Genomic DNA, 15,668 nt, shown 5'->3' with positions numbered 1-15,668 from the left:
TTGGAAGGAAAGTCCTATTTCTTTGGACTATAGCTTGTCCTAATTCATCTGCACACATATATTTCCAGTCAACATGATGTCTGCTGCCAAGCTACTGGAAGGGCTGCCAAAGAGGCATTGGGGTTGCCAAACTGGATTGTGCCCTCAATGCTGCATGCACACACATTTGTGCATGCACATAGACATGCCATCTACACAGGCTGGGAGATTAATGGTTCTCATTTTAAAAAAAAGGTCGCAGAATAAGAATGCCCAGGTATTCTTATCCATCATCCTTACTCTATAAATATGTTTTTCTCCTATGAGTGAGAATCCAAAGGACATCAAGGACCCCATGCAAATCATCAGCTTTCTAAACTCAATGTGTCTATCCACAAGGGTAGCAGAAGACAGAAATTAAAAAAAAAAAAAAAGAGTCCATTTAAGCTCAATTTCCTTTGATTCGCTTGGAAATTAAACATAATGATACTAGGAGCTAAGATGGATATAGAACACACATTTCTCCTTCCTAAAATCATTTCCAGTTTAAATAGGCTCAAATGGTCAGGAAAAGCCTCCTTACACAGAGTGTCTTTCTTCAGTGAAATATTTTATTTCCCTTGTTATCCTTGTGAAATTGTGAATCTGGCCTTGACAGCATTGGTAATGATTTCAGAGTGAGTTGCGTACTTGAACCCAAGGAGTGTTGCTGAATGGCCGGATGTCAGCCACAGTGAGGTCTCTGTGGCTGGAACTCAGGGCTGTGTCCTTGACCCTGTCCTACTTTGAGGAAGACATGTGGGCTGGACATCTTCAGTTTCCCTTGCAGGTCGCCCGACCCAAATGGCTTCCCAAGTTGGCTCCCTTCCTCTTCCCTTTATACTTATGGGTTGTAGGGGTGGCGGGGTCCCTCTATTCAACTCTGCCTCTCTGCATTTATCTAATTTGAGTGCCTATCTATTTCCTGCTGGGACTCTGATACCAAACATGTGATATCCATGTTGGTAGCCGACAAAAAAGAAATTATTTAAAGACTGATGTACAACAATAAATTGTATGGTGATAGTAAACATCATGAAGGTGGTACCCTAATGGGAAATTCTATACCAGGCTCTGCTATGTTTTCTCAGCCCCACTGCATTCCTTCTCCAAAGTCTACATGGGATCAGGGAATTGACATGGGAAATACACAGAGGAAGCAGAAAGGGCATAAAATCCTGCTTGTCTGCCTGCATGCCCATCTGGGTCTTGGCCTCCACCTCTCTCCTTTCCCAAGGACAGAGGCCACTTGACCTTCCCCTATTGCCCTAGTCTGTCAACTGGAGGCTCTGCTTGCTCCCAGTCTCTATCCAATCCTAATTTTAGATCTAGCTTTGCCCCTCACTCAAGAATTAGGATCTGGCCTTGGATATTCCATCCAGTGATTTGGTTTCTTCCCCTGTATATAGACTATCCTAATGTTGGCAGTGGATACCCCATTTTCTAGGTCAAGAATGCCAATGGTGTTATTTAGATGGCCACTTGTTAATGGTTGCTGAGCCCCTTAGGGATGGTGGAATGCCTGCCAGACTAAACTTTCATCCACACATGGAGCTGAACTTGCCTTCCAGCACCTGCCCAACTTACATGGGTGGGTTCTGGTCCTTGGTAGGCTGTATACTTACATGTCTCAAGGCCACTGCCTTTGCTCAAAATACTTTAGCCAACTCCTTTGTTGGAACAGCTTTCAAAGTTAATTTCTGAGATTTGAAACTACCAGCAAATTGTTCGCAATATTCTATTCTAATATTAAGTCATATTTGATTTTTGCAATCAAAGGATTATCCCTCACTTTATTTACAAGAGTTGGCTATGAATGGTTACTTGATATTCTTCAAATATCAAAGTTATCTCTAAGGGATCATTTCATCATCCATACACTTAAGGAGATATTACAGTGGTTAATGGGACAGGTGTGGGTGACAGGCTGCCTCAATGCATCTTGGTTACATCATTTACTAGGGATACATCATGACTTTTTTGGACTTTGGATGATGTACAGCAAATGCTCCAGTTTTATCATTTTTAAATTGGGGATAGTAATAGTACCTACATCACAGGGTTATTGGATGATACAAGTTAATATATATAAAACACAAAAGTGTCTGATACATTGTAAGAGCTACTTGATCTTCATCAGTGCATTTTCTGCACACACCATAATGAGTATTTAAGAGATCAATACATAGTTTTTAAAAAGAAAAGAAAAGATTAAAACAACTAATGCTGCTATAAATGCCTTGAGCACACGGTACATTTCTTATTACTCTTTCCCAAATAAGTCCACGTAGGAATGGGAAATAAGCATGTAGGCCACTTTTAATCATCTTGAAATAAGGCTGAGCATAAATAAATCCACCAAATAATCACAAACCCTATAGTGTGTAGGCCAATATATGTGGTGCTTTACACACTATGCTTTAATCCTCACAACAGTCCCAGTGGGAATTACTGTCTCCGATTGCTAATTTTTTTTTTTTTTTTATGATAGTCACAGAGAGAGAGAGAGAGGCAGAGACACAGGCAGAGGGAGAAGCAGGCTCCATGCACCGGGAGCCCGATGTGGGATTCGATCCCGGGTCTCCAGGATCGCGCCCTGGGCCAAAGGCAGGCGCCAAACCGCTGCGCCACCCAGGGATCCCTCCAATTGCTAATTTTGAAACAGAAACACAGAGAGCTTAAGTAACTTGTCCAAGGTCACTCAGATCTGAAAGGGTTGGAGGGAGATTCATCTGGATCTCACCATTCATGTTTTCCTTATTACATTTCACAGAGCCTATAAAGTGATGTGATTGATTTTTTTAAACAAACATCTAAATTGGTGTAATCCCTTTTAGAACAGTCACCTTGGCAGACTCTATACTTACATGTTCCAAGGGCACTCACTGCCTTTGTTCAAAACACTTTGGCCAGTCCTATATTGGAATTGATTTCAAAGTTAATTTAAGGGTTTTGAAGCTACCAGCAAATCATTTTCAATATTCTATAGTCATATTTAGTTATATTTGATTTCTGACCTCAAAGGGTATCATCCAGATTTATCATCCACCTTATTTACCAGATTTGGCTGTGAATGTCATTTGATGTTCTCCAGACATCAAATCTATCCCTAAAGGATGAAGATATGAAGCAGCCAAGATTATTAAAAAGACTCTGGTTCAAGCTCTGAAGTCAATTCCAAAAGAGGGCTTTAAAAACCGTTTGGCCAATGGCCACACCTTTACCATAAGCTTTTAACTTTGCAGATAACCAGAGGGACAGAGGCTATTTGAATGAATGCATTCTTGTGTGATTACTGCAAAATCAGTTTCATTACTTTCATCTACCTTGAAATCTGTGTAATTGTGGCTAACACTAACTGGGCAGGAACATTAATTCATCTACTTGGATTGATTCAGTAGTGCCAACCTCAAAGCTCTGATCACAACCCAGCCTTGGATTGAAGAGAAAATTTGGAATTTATGCAGACTTCCTATTGTCTGGCTCTTTGTCTAGCATTTTAACAATCAAATTATAAATTTATCATTCTTATTTCAATAAAAACACATGAACTAAGCTTAAGGCAATCACAGAAATTCAGAGGGGAAATCTAGCAAATTTTATAGAAAACTCAAGGAACATTCTCTGGAAATCAAAGCCAATTAAAAGTCTATCTGAATTTTCGTGAAATGTACCTGGTACAAAATCAAACATATCTGCATAATCCATATGAATTGAAGGCTTAACAGACTTAGAATTTTTTCTGTTACAATCTCCTTTTTTATGCACCAATATAACTTCCTTTCTTTACCTCCCCCCCCACTCCATTTATTATCTCTGTCGCAACAATACTTAGTTCAGGGGTATTAAATCACCACTTATAACCCAATCTGGATCATTGTCCTGATACTTCTGTTATTATACAGAAAGCCATGCATACTCAGCACTATGGTTTTAAAGATAGTAAGTCTCTAAAATCAGTTCAGCTATGTTAGTTTTCAGAGGCCCATTACTTCATACTGCAAGAGGACATGGAAACAGGAATATCAGTCTAAGGATGAACTGAACAGTCATTCAGTAGAATGGAGTCTTCCCTTTGAGATCACATCACCTCAAATGTACTGCAACTTTTACAATTATTTGGCTCATTAGAAAGTCAGTTAACTTGCTTCTCTCTATTCCCTCAAGTTTTCTGTAGCTTCCTCTAGCATTTTCCTTTCCCAAATTCACAACAGAAACGTCAACCATGACCCTAATTATGAAGCTTTGGATTAAGTTATCGTTTCCAAGCTTCTTTTTTATTTTGTTCACAGGTCACGAAAGCAGCCTAGGGTGTGCTGGCCATAGTCTTCAAATATTTTTCTTCAGCTATACCTGAAATTTGATATGCTTGGGCTACAGTAGATGATTAAAAACAGTGTATCCAGAAAGGTTTGCTCTCTGACACTCAGCTTCACAACTCCCAAAGCACAAAATCCATTAAGCAACTATTAGGTAGTAATGCTGGTAATGACTTGAATTTGGATTTGATGAGCCAGAAATTCCATATTGATTCAAAGCCTCCCATGACAATCAACTCTCTCAATCAGTCACGTTAGCAAAAAGTTAACAGGGAAAGAAACAACGTAGGAAAAGAAGAAAGCTATTTTCTCTTCAGGATGATTCATGGATTACCTAGAAACTCTTTGAGTTCATTGGACAAGTTGACTAGAATGTGAAGAGGTAAGGTACCCATTTCCTATACTCTTCTTCTAATCAACTAATTTCATTTAGGCCCCAAATACAGACAGTGAAATTCAAACATGGTTTTCTGGTATCCAGAGCCTTCTGGTCACCTTGAGGGAAGACATGAGCTTCTCCAAAGGAAATTATTTTTTAATTTCCTTTATTAGAAAATGGTGTTGGGGGGCACCTGGGTGGTTCAGTTGGTTAAGCGTCTGACTCGATTTTGGCTTAGGTCATGATCTCAGGGTCATGAGATCAAGCACCACATCAGGCTCCATGTTGAGCATGGAGCCTGCTTAGGATTCTCTCTCCTTCTCTCTCTTTGCTCCTGCCTACCCTTCGTGTGCACACACTCTCTCTCTAAAATAAATAAATAAATAAATAAATAAATAAATAAATAAATAAATAAATAAATAAAAGTATTGATTTTACTGAAGATTTTATAAAGAGGATGGAGGTAAAAGATTATATCACATACTCCACTCCTCACCCTTTCCTCAGAAACTTATTGTTTAACATTCCCACATCTTCCTTTTCAGCCATCAACCTCAGGGCTTCCCTCTTTCACAAACCTTCCTCTGTAGTCCTGAGTCTTTATGGTTCTTGTCCCTGGATCATCAAAGTCCAGTAGAAATATAATGTGAACCACACATGTAATTTAAAAATGTCTACAGTCACATTGAAAAAGGTAAAGAAAGTAAAATTAACTTTAATAATATATCTTATTTTACCTAGCAAACCTGAAATATTATCATTTCAACATATGATCAATATAAACAATTACTACTGAGACATTCTACCTTCTTTTTTCCTACTAAGTCATCAAAATCCAAGGTGAATTCTACACTCACAGCACATCTCAATTAGGACTAGCCACATTTCCATAACCACATGTGGCTGGTGGCTACCGTATTGGATAGTATAGTTCTACATTTAACTTCTGAGCTTCCCAAACTCACTCCTTTTCTTTTGCAGAACAATTTAGCCACATTCAAACTCTTCCAAAAGTGTAGACCATCAGTCTCCTCCATCACTCTGTTCTCCAGTTATCAGAATTTTCCTTCCAAAAAACAGGAGGTTATGAGTAACAAATAAATGAATGAGTGAAAAGGCTACTTGTTGCTGTGACCCAGAACTGTGTTCTAGAGTGCCTGGTCATCAGTGTCCCATACTCTTCTCTCTTAATCTTTACCACTGTCCTTTAATCTGAGATTTTTTTTGGCTGCAGGTCCAGTGTGGCTGCACCTGCTCCTTTTCCATCTTCATCACTCCCAGCCTTGTCCTCCCTTGCCCCACTCAGGCTCATGGCCACACTAACCCACTGGCTCCTGCTTTTTAGCACGTGGGGCCCCTGCTTACAGAGAATAGCATAAGTTGCTCAAAGATTCCACAAACAGGCAATGAGGCTCCGGAGAAGCCAGGCAAGGTAAGAACAAAGAGAATCCTTTTCTCTCACCTGGCGGGGGCAGGTGAGAAGGGGAAAGAGAATCCCAGGAGCTGGGGAATCGAGTCAGAGGCAGCAGGGCATACTGGTTAAGAACATACCTTGAGTGAGACAGCCTAGGTTCAAATTCAGTTCCAGCACTCACTAGTTATATGACCTTGAGCAAGTCACTTAACCTTACTCTGCCTCAGTTTCCTCTTCTCTAAATGGGGGGATTAGTAGCATCTACTTCATAAAGTCATTGGAGGATTAAATGAGTTAAGGTAGCATGAAGAATGGAATAAAATACATACTTGTCAATTATGGACTCGGGATGACAATGGTGTGTTGATGTAGCTTCACTGGCTGTAATAAGTGAACCAATCTGGTGTGGAGTATTGAAAGCTGGGGAGACTATGTATGTTTGAAACAGGGGCTATAGGGAAAAATCTCTGTACTTTCCACTAAATTTTGCTGGGAACCTAAAACTGCTCTAAAATATACATGAAAAAAAATATATATTCCATTATTTATAAAAATATATATCATATAGGTAAAAGTATCACATAATAAAAAGTATAGATCTATAAATATGTAAATATAATATAAACATATATTACATAAAATATAGAAATATAATGTAAATATATAAAAATAATCTATCAGATATGAATATATAAATATTTCATGACTTAAAATTATCCAGCAGGGCTGCTCCACTTTAACAAAACTAACCCATCACCCCTCACTGAAGCTTAAGTGACATGTGGGTTGGCCACATCTCTGCCACTGTCCCATCACTGTCCTGATTCTAAGACCCAAGAGTCCAGGTGTGGGTGGCAGGAACCTGACTGGCACAAGGAATCACTTCCTGCCTCAAAAGCCACCCTGCGATGTGTGTGTATGGGCTGTTTCTGGAGCCTCTAACCAAGCCTGTATCGCACCCCAGGCTCCTGGCTTGCAAAGTGCCTGCTCAGATGTTGTAGCACTCAGCTCACATCTGCCCTGGTGACTTCCCAGCACCACAGCTAAGCCCCATTCTTTCAGCTTGCACTCCAGTGAGCTGTTGAGTTGTTCTGCTCGCCTACCTCACAGCAGCCCACTTTAGCTTACAAAACGAAATCTCCCTGACCTTGTGCTACTCACAGCCATCCAGCTCCAACTCAGGAAGAGCACACCTGTGGGCAGGCAAGCTGTTGACAGTCTGTAATCATAAATTCTCACCACCCTTCCTCTTCTATACAGTGGGTCAACGAAGGGTAATTTGAAAGCATCTATCAAAATCACCCCTCTGAGAAATTTACACATTGCATTCATGCACAAGTATGTGAAATGACTTACGTACAATTCTATTTCAATTGCTAAAGCATAGTTTGTGTTCATAAAAGACTGGAAACAACTAAAATGTCCATCATTAGAAAGTTGGTAGAAGAGGGAGGGAATGTCTGGGTGGCTCAGAGGTTGAGCATCTGTCTCTGGCTTATGGCGTGATCTCAAGGTTCTGGGATCGAGTCCTGCATCGGGCTGCACACAGGGAGCCTGCTTCTCCCTCTGCCTGTATCTCTGCCTCTCTCTCTCTGTCTCTCATGAATAAATAAAAAAAATCTTTAAAAAAAAGTTATAGAGAGAATTCTACAAAACACAAAGAGGGCAATCTTTATGCACAGATAATAGAAAGAACCCCCTGATGTTAAATTAAAGCAAGCTCAGAAAGGTGTATGATGAATATCATCATCTATGTAGAGGAGGAAGGAAAAGAATACATATAAAAAAATCTCTGTAATGACAAAAAGGTAGTATCATTAGCTATTTCTTTTGGAGGGAGTAGGGGTGAGGAATGAGAACAGGGCGGATGGGGACTGGGATAGAATAGAAACTTCTCATTGTGTGCCTCTTCATACTTTTTGATGTTTGGACCATGAACCTATTTTTTTTAAATTTTTATTTATTTATGATAGTCACACACACACACACACACACACACACACAGAGAGAGAGAGAGAGAGAGAGGCAGAGACACAGGCAGAGGGAGAAGAAGGCTCCATGCACCGGGAGCCCGACATGGGATTCGATCCCGGGTCTCCAGGATCGCGCCCTGGACCAAAGGCAGGCGCTAAACTGCTGCGCCACCCAGGGATCCCTCATGAACCTATTTTTAAAAGACCTACACATGTAAAGAAAATAACCCATTTTTCCTACCTTATGGGATGGTGACTGCTTTCTGAACTATAAGGGCCTGGGAAAACTCATCTCTCTTCCTTGTTGGGGAGGGCTTTGAGGTAGGGCTGGTGAGCTGAGTCCCATAAAACCTTTCTCTTCTGTTACTGATGGAAATTTCTCACCACGTGTCAGGTTTCTTGCTGCCATGCTGGCACTCAACCTCTGTTTTTCTTTGAGCCTCACTATTGTGAGTGATGTCTTTGTGGGTAGATTGCAGGGGTGGGAGTGGTAAAGGGAACTTCCAGAGGTACTATACTTATATGAGAACTTTCAGTGCGGGTCATTGAAGCCTGCATTCCAGAAATCCCACATTATCAGCTCATGGATGAACAGAATTACAAAGTAGCAAAAATTCTGAACTGACAGAATTGGCAAAGCCCAAGCTCCTTATTTTATAGTTCGGGATACCAGGGAGTAGAGAGGTTACATGGCTCCTTCGACGTCACGCGTGTTAAGCTAGCCCTGGAGAGAAGCCCCTTGCTTAGTTTCTTTTCACATGCCATCCAGTTACAAGAGACAGATCTACTAAGTGAAAGAAAATAATTACAAAAAGATGCTTGGCTAAACAGTGTCAGAGCAAGGGAAAAGGATTAAAAATATTCCAACAGCCCAAAGCAAATGTACTCAACACACCATCCTTTCTACCCTCCAATACACTTGGCTTTCCAGTGTCCAGAATCCGCATGTCCTTTCTGAGAGAGCAAGTGGTACCTGCCATTTATACATGGCCACTGAATACCAAGTGTGGCAGAAATGGTGTGTTGCCACCAAAAACTCAAGCTCACTCTCCATCGTGTTGAACTATCGCCAAGAGCCACATTGGTAAGCCCTCCATATAATCTAGATGGGGCCATGACTAGATATATGGAGGTTCTCTCTGAGAGAATGAAGGTGGAAGTGTGGAGGACCTTTCTGGGCCAGCTCACCAAAGACATGAGATTGCCTTTTTCTTTCTTTTTGTTTTTGCCTTAAAGATTTTTTAAATTTATTTGACAGAGAGGGAGAGTGTGAGCACAAGCAGGGGGAAAGGCAGAGGGAGAGGAAGGAGCAGGCTCCCTGCTCAGCAGGGAGCTGAGGGACTCCATCCTAGGACCTGGGATCATGAACTGAGCCAAAGGCAGATGCTTAACCGACCGAGCCACCCGGGTGCCCTGTGAGATTGCCTTTTTCATGCACTCCTTCTTCATCAACTGGTTAAATACAGAAAAGTCTGAGACCTGTTAGGTAACAGAATCACAAGAAGGAAGTGGTCTGAATTCCTGAACTGAGTAGGAAGACACCTGCCTACTGCCCAGAAACAACCTGCATTGGATCGCCACTGTTAGTAAACTAACTTCCAATGTGTTACTACAGTAAAATTTTGGAATTTGCTTATGTTATTCTAATCAACCAGTGCACAGGGCTATTTCAGTGGGGCCTCAAAACAAGTCATTAAATCTCAACTTTAAAAAAGAATTACTGAGTAATGGGAGAAAAAAAGTACTATTTCCGGTTTTAGTTCTGTGGGTTACCTCCAGAACTCTGCCTAATATGTCACAATTTACTGACTTAATTTAGGCGATATCTATTGACATCCTGCCATGAAAGATGATGAAAGGGTGAGAATTTAGCTTACTTAATATTTTTTCCTTCTGCTTCCCAACGTTTAATAATTATATTTTTCTTGATTATATTTGTAATTTTAAATATTAGCCTCTTAAAGAAAAGGCCTTTTAAGAGTAGTTTTAGCTCTACAATAAAATTGAGAATGAGGTAATGAGATTCCCCCAAAACTCCCTGCCCCCACATATGACAGCCTCCCTCATTATCCATATCACTCACCAGAATATGGTAAAGTTTTTATATTTTGTATTTTGCCTTGAAGTGCTTTATTTCTGCTCTTTACACTCAACTGATCATTGGACATAGAATTCTAGGGTCCTAATAATTTTTTTCCCTCATATTATGAAGTCATCACCCTTTGCATTCTAGCCTGTTCATGAGATCTTGTTAAAATGCAGATTCTGGGAGCACCTGGGTGGTGCAGTCAGGTAAGCATCTTACCCTTGATTTCAGCTCAGGTCGTGATCTCCGGGTCATGAGATCGGGGCCCTACCTCAGGCTCCATGCTGAGGGGGAGACTGCTTGAGATTGTCTTTCTCCTTTTCCCTTGTTCTCTCAAATAAGTAAATCTTTAAAAAATGCAGATTCTGATTCATGGGTCTCACTGGGATCTGAGGTTGCATTTCTAATAAACCCTTGGATGATGATCCTGCTACTAGCCTGAGGACCATGCTCAGCAGTGAGTTTCCAGCATTCAGTGATGCTGATGAGCAGTCTGGTTGGCCTAACTGATATCCTCTTGTCATTTTTTTCCTCTCTGGTATCTTTCAACATATTGTTCTTATTCTTAGTGTTTGGAAATTTTTGGAGGATGAGGCTTTACATTTTTTAAAAAATCACTGTCCTTGGCTCTTAATAGGCCATTTTAATCTGAAGATCTGTGTCTTTCTGAAGCTTTGGGGGAATGCTCTATTATTTCCTTGATAATTTCTTCCCCGTTGCCCCTGCCATTTTCTCTGGTTTTACTTTCTATTGGTCAGATGTTGGTTTTTTTTTTTTTTCATTTTTCCAGCTTTATTGATATATAATCAACATATAACGACGTGTAAGTTTAAGGTATGGGATGCGTGATTTGTTACACTTCCACCATTGCAAAATGATCCCGACCATGGTGTTGGTTAATACCTCCATCACATCACATAGTTACTATTTCCGTTTTGTGGTGATAAGATTTCAGATCTACTCCTTTGGTAACTTTCAAGTATATCATGTAGTGTTATGAACTATAATCACTATGCTATACATTAGATCCTCAGAACTTATTCATCTTATAACTGCAAGTTTGTTCCTTCTGAACAACACCTCTCCCCAACACCCCCCACCAGCATCTGGTAACCACTGTTCATTTCTAGGAGTTCAGGTTTTTGTTTTTAGATTCTACATACAAGTGATACCATACAGTATTCGTCTTTCTCTGACTTATTTTACTGAGCATAGTGTCCTCATGGTCCAGCCATGTTGTCACAAATGACTGGATTTCTTTCTTACTCATGGCTGAATAATACTCCACTGTGTGTGTGTGTGTGTGTGTGTGTATGTGTGACACTTTCTTGATCCATTCATCCACTGACAGACATTAGGTTGTTCCTATGTCTTGGCTACTGTGAATAATGCTGCAATAAGCACGGGGGTGCAGGTGTCTCTACAAGAGCCTGTTTTCATTTCCTTTGGAGAAATACCCAGAAGAGGAATTTTTGAACCGTATGATATTTATATTTTTGATTTTTTGAGGCACCTCCATATTATTTTTTAGAGTGGCTCTATTAGAGTTTTTGGATTGGTCCTCTACTTCTCTTTTTTTTCCCTCTACTATTTCCATTTCTCCTTTTGCTCTATGTTCTATTAATCATCCTCATCAAATTTTTCCCCAGGCCCTTCTACTGAAATTTTGGACAGCCTGTCGTTAATCTCTAAAAGCTTTTTCCTTTTATATTATCTGATTTTTTAATATTATCTGATTTAATATTTTAAAATGGATATAATGAGCTCTTGGATCTCTCTGAGCATACTAATGAGAGCTGTTTTGTGTTTGAAGTTTTTTGGATTATCTTTGCTTCCTCTACAGTCAGTTTTTCTGTTTATTTTGGCCATCTTTTCTTTTATGCTGCTAGTCCCTCCCCACCCCCCACCCTTCCTCAACTTTTGGTGATTTCTATCTGTTCATATATAAGAATAAAGGATTAGGTAGATGGTGTGAGTTTTCCTTGATGTTGCTTATAATGGTTTCCCTAATTTACTCTGTTTAATAATGTCAACATATACTAATAGTTTACACAACTCACTTCTTATTGATGGCCATTAGGTTATTTCCATATTTTTTCTACACCATGTATTAATAAATAGTCTCATAAATATATATCCATATGGCCTGATACTGTTATTTCTATGGAATAAATTCCCAAAAGTAGATTGCTAGTTGAAAGTAATGCACATTATAAAACAACTTTTTACTATGGAAAATTTTGAACATATGGAAAACTAGAGAGAAGAGCATACTTATTCTCTTAATTTGATAGAGAGGGGGCAAAAACTTGCAGACATAGTAAAGGCCAGTCTTGATGCATTCATACCCCTACCCACTTGTACCTTCTTGGATTATGTTGAAGCAAATGCCAGACACCAAATCATCCAAACTAATACATGTTCAAATTTTAACAGATACTGCCAGGTATCTTCCCCCAAATCTTAGTAATTCCCTTTCAACTCCAAGGAGTTCCTATTTTTCCACATGCAGCCATGGATTGACTTATTTCTCCTTCCCTTCCCTTCCCTTCCCTTCCTTCCTTCCTTCCTTCCTTCCTTCCTTCCTTCCTTCCTTCCTTCCTTCCTTCCTTCCTTCCTTCTTTCTTTTTTCAGAGGAAGAGAGCAGGCAGGAAACAGTAAACATTCCTCCCTTCCCTTCCCAAGTTTTGAACCAACAGGGATGTATACAGAAGCCACACAAATGGAGATTTAAAAATACCATCTGAAAAGCTGGATTGGATGATCTGCCTTTATATTTTTAGCCCAATTGTCTAATGCTTTACCTCTGCATTAGATATACGGACCCCTCCTAGTCACTAGAACATTGGCAAACCACAGGTGTCCTTCACAGGTGTCAAGCCTACCCAGGAAGCCAACCATAAGACTAGGAGCACAAAGGAATGAATGTTCACTGCAGGCAGGCAGAGCTGGAAAAGAGGACCAAGAAGATGGTACCAATCCAACATACTCAGATTCCTTTCCCAAATTCATGCAATAGTTCTTCTGGAGAGGAGGGAATGAAGGGCAAGGAGAGCTCCACAGGTGTTGCTCCACAATGAATCATGACACAGGTGAGCTCTCCCAACAGATGTTTTTATTATTTTTTTAAAAGATTTTATTTATTCATGAGAGAGAGAGAGAGAGAGAGAGAGGCAGAGACATAGGCAGAGGGAGAAGCAGGCTCCACGCAGGGAGCCCAACGCGTGACTCGATCCCGGGGCCTCCAGGATCACACCCTGGGCTGAAGGCAGTGCTAAACCGCTGAGCCACCCGGGCTGCCCCACAGATGTTTTAATAATATAATAATATATCTCATTTTCACCAATCTCAGGTGATGCTTTGAGTTACCCTGACAACTAATGAGGTGGCCTCTTTTTCATAAGCTTATTAGCCACTACATTTTCTTTTCGGTGAACTGCCCATTTTTCTACCAAATCTTGTTCTTATTCAGAGGAGGTTTTTAAAATATTAATGTTTTGACTGTCACACTGTTGCAAATATTTTCTCCTAGTGTATCACTTGTCTTTTGATTGGATTTATAGTTTCTCTTTCCATAAAGAAACTTCAAAATTTTATTTAGTAATACCACCTAGCAAAGAGGAGGACTGCCTTGTCATGATGAAATACAACAGAAGAATCTTGGGCATTCTAGGTTTATTGAAAATACTGTGAAAGCCCATTGAGAAGGGATGAAGCCTATTATTATTATTATTATTGCAGTAAAAGGCTATGCTATAATAGTTTTTGCCTTTTTGCCTTGGTTGACAAGGGTAATTTCATTAAAATCTACTAGTAGTTCCCCAGCTATGCGTATGTCATCTGGCCACTTACATGAGCAAAAAATTGAAAAATCAATTTAAATAGTTTGGCAAGTGAATGAGGTCACTTCAAAATGATTTTAATCTACTGCACTAATTGCACCTGAAGTGCCTGCACACATTTCTCCGAATTTAAAATTCTAATTAGGGATTGACATCTTTAAAATATCTTGGTGATACACCCTGGAGGAGGTGGGAAATCTGTGCTGACTTTGCCTTCCTCATCAGGAGGTGAAAGGATTTGCTCATATCCCAATTCCTGGAATTTAAGGATAAGAAAGGTGCTTAGAGCTTTCCTGATCCAACCTCCCCCAATTGTTGAAGAGAGCAGACAAACTGAAATAGCTCTTCCACTGCTCTCTGGAGATCACCCCTAACTTCCTGTCCCACCTGCTTGTCTGGGTCAGGGCTCTGTGTTCTTCATCTCCAGAGTCCTTACATAAAATTCAGCAGTCACTTGGTATATTTCATCAAATCCTCCTTTTTTTTAAAAAAGATTTTATGGGGACGCCTGCATGGCTCAGCAGTTAACTATGTGCCTTCGGCTCAGAGCATGATCCTGGAGTCCCAGTATTGAGTCCCACATTGGGTTCCCTGCAGGGAGCCTGCTTCTTCCTCTGCTTATGTCTGTGCCCCTCTCTCTCTCTCTCTGTATCTTTCACGAATAAATTAAAGATATTATGTATTTATTCATGAGAGAAAGGCAGAGACATAGGCAGAGGGAGAGGTAGGCTCCCTATGGGGAGCCCGATGCGGGACTCAATCCTAGGATCTCGGGATCACGCCCTGAGCCAAAGGCAGACACTCAACCACTGAGCCACCCAGGCGCCCTGACACTCCACCTCTTTGACCTCTCCCCATGGATAATCTGACAGGCATCTCGAAAGTATGTCTAAAAACAGGTTTCTGATTTCTCCTTTTAGACCTGTTCCTTCCAGTCTTCCTGACTGCCTTTCTTTAAGCTTCTCAGGCAAAACTTTGGTGTCATCCTTGAATACCTTCTCTCTTATCTGATATCAAACTTGTCGGCAACCTTTGTTCTCTCTACCTTCAAAACAGATCAGCAACCAACCAGTGCTTCTTACTCCCGTCACTCCAACTAGCTTCTTTAACTTAGTAATATGCATTGAAATTTCCTCCATAGCTTTTCATGGCTTGATAGCTCTTAATTTCTTTTTTAGCACTCAATCATATCCCATGGTCTGGATGTACCAGTTCATTTATTTATTCACCTACTGAAGGATGTCTTGGTTGCTTCCAAGTTTTGGCAATTCTGAATAAAGCTGCTGTAAACATCCATGCTCATGTTTTTGTGTGGACCTAATCTCTTAACTCCTTTTGGTAAATACAAAAAACACCAAAATTGCTGGATCATATGTATGGGAAGAATAGGTTTAGTTTTGTCAAGAAATTGCTAAGCTGCCTTCCAAGAAAATTTACATAATTTTAATTATGCTTAGTGCTTCCTTTCATTCTCAAAAATGTCTAGGTTTGGGTGATAAATTGAACGGTCACTCTACTTATAACAGATAATCTCTCCTGAATTACAGAAAAAAACCATTTCACTCCAGCATTTCTGTAGTTGCATTTCTTTGAACCAAACCAAAAGCAATCACGGATAGCAATTAATCTTCTGAGGA

At 40.2% G+C, this 15,668-nt stretch overlaps 1 protein-coding gene and 1 long non-coding RNA gene across 14 annotated transcripts in view; one reads left to right on the top strand and one right to left on the bottom strand.

The window, feature by feature from the left end:
• APBA1 (amyloid beta precursor protein binding family A member 1) overlaps nt 1-15,668 on the bottom strand; it is a 196,923-nt gene that overhangs the window by 73,156 nt on the left and 108,099 nt on the right. Inside the window, exon 1 of one of the 7 annotated variants that reach the window (XM_077907608.1) lies at nt 10,187-10,281. The exons of the other annotated variants lie outside the window; for them this stretch is intronic. The gene's annotated coding sequence lies outside the window, so the exon portion shown is untranslated. Of the gene's footprint in view, nt 1-10,186; nt 10,282-15,668 lie in introns of those variants that run through there. 7 annotated transcript variants of the gene reach the window in all.
• Nucleotides 10,330-15,668, top strand: part of LOC144319470 (uncharacterized) — a 29,242-nt gene continuing 23,903 nt past the window's right edge. For 5 of the 7 annotated variants that reach the window (XR_013385274.1, XR_013385296.1, XR_013385275.1 and 2 more), the window contains exons 1-2: nt 10,333-10,395; nt 13,062-13,281. This is a non-coding gene — a long non-coding RNA (uncharacterized LOC144319470). Of the gene's footprint in view, nt 10,396-13,061; nt 13,282-15,668 lie in introns of all 7 variants that reach the window. The other 2 variants (XR_013385281.1, XR_013385291.1) reach the window with 2 other exon arrangements.

The sequence above is a fragment of the Canis aureus genome, chromosome 1 (genome assembly GCF_053574225.1).
Source record: "Canis aureus isolate CA01 chromosome 1, VMU_Caureus_v.1.0, whole genome shotgun sequence".
Classification (NCBI taxonomy): domain Eukaryota; kingdom Metazoa; phylum Chordata; class Mammalia; order Carnivora; family Canidae; genus Canis; species Canis aureus.
This window is presented reverse-complemented; position numbering and strand designations above follow the sequence as displayed.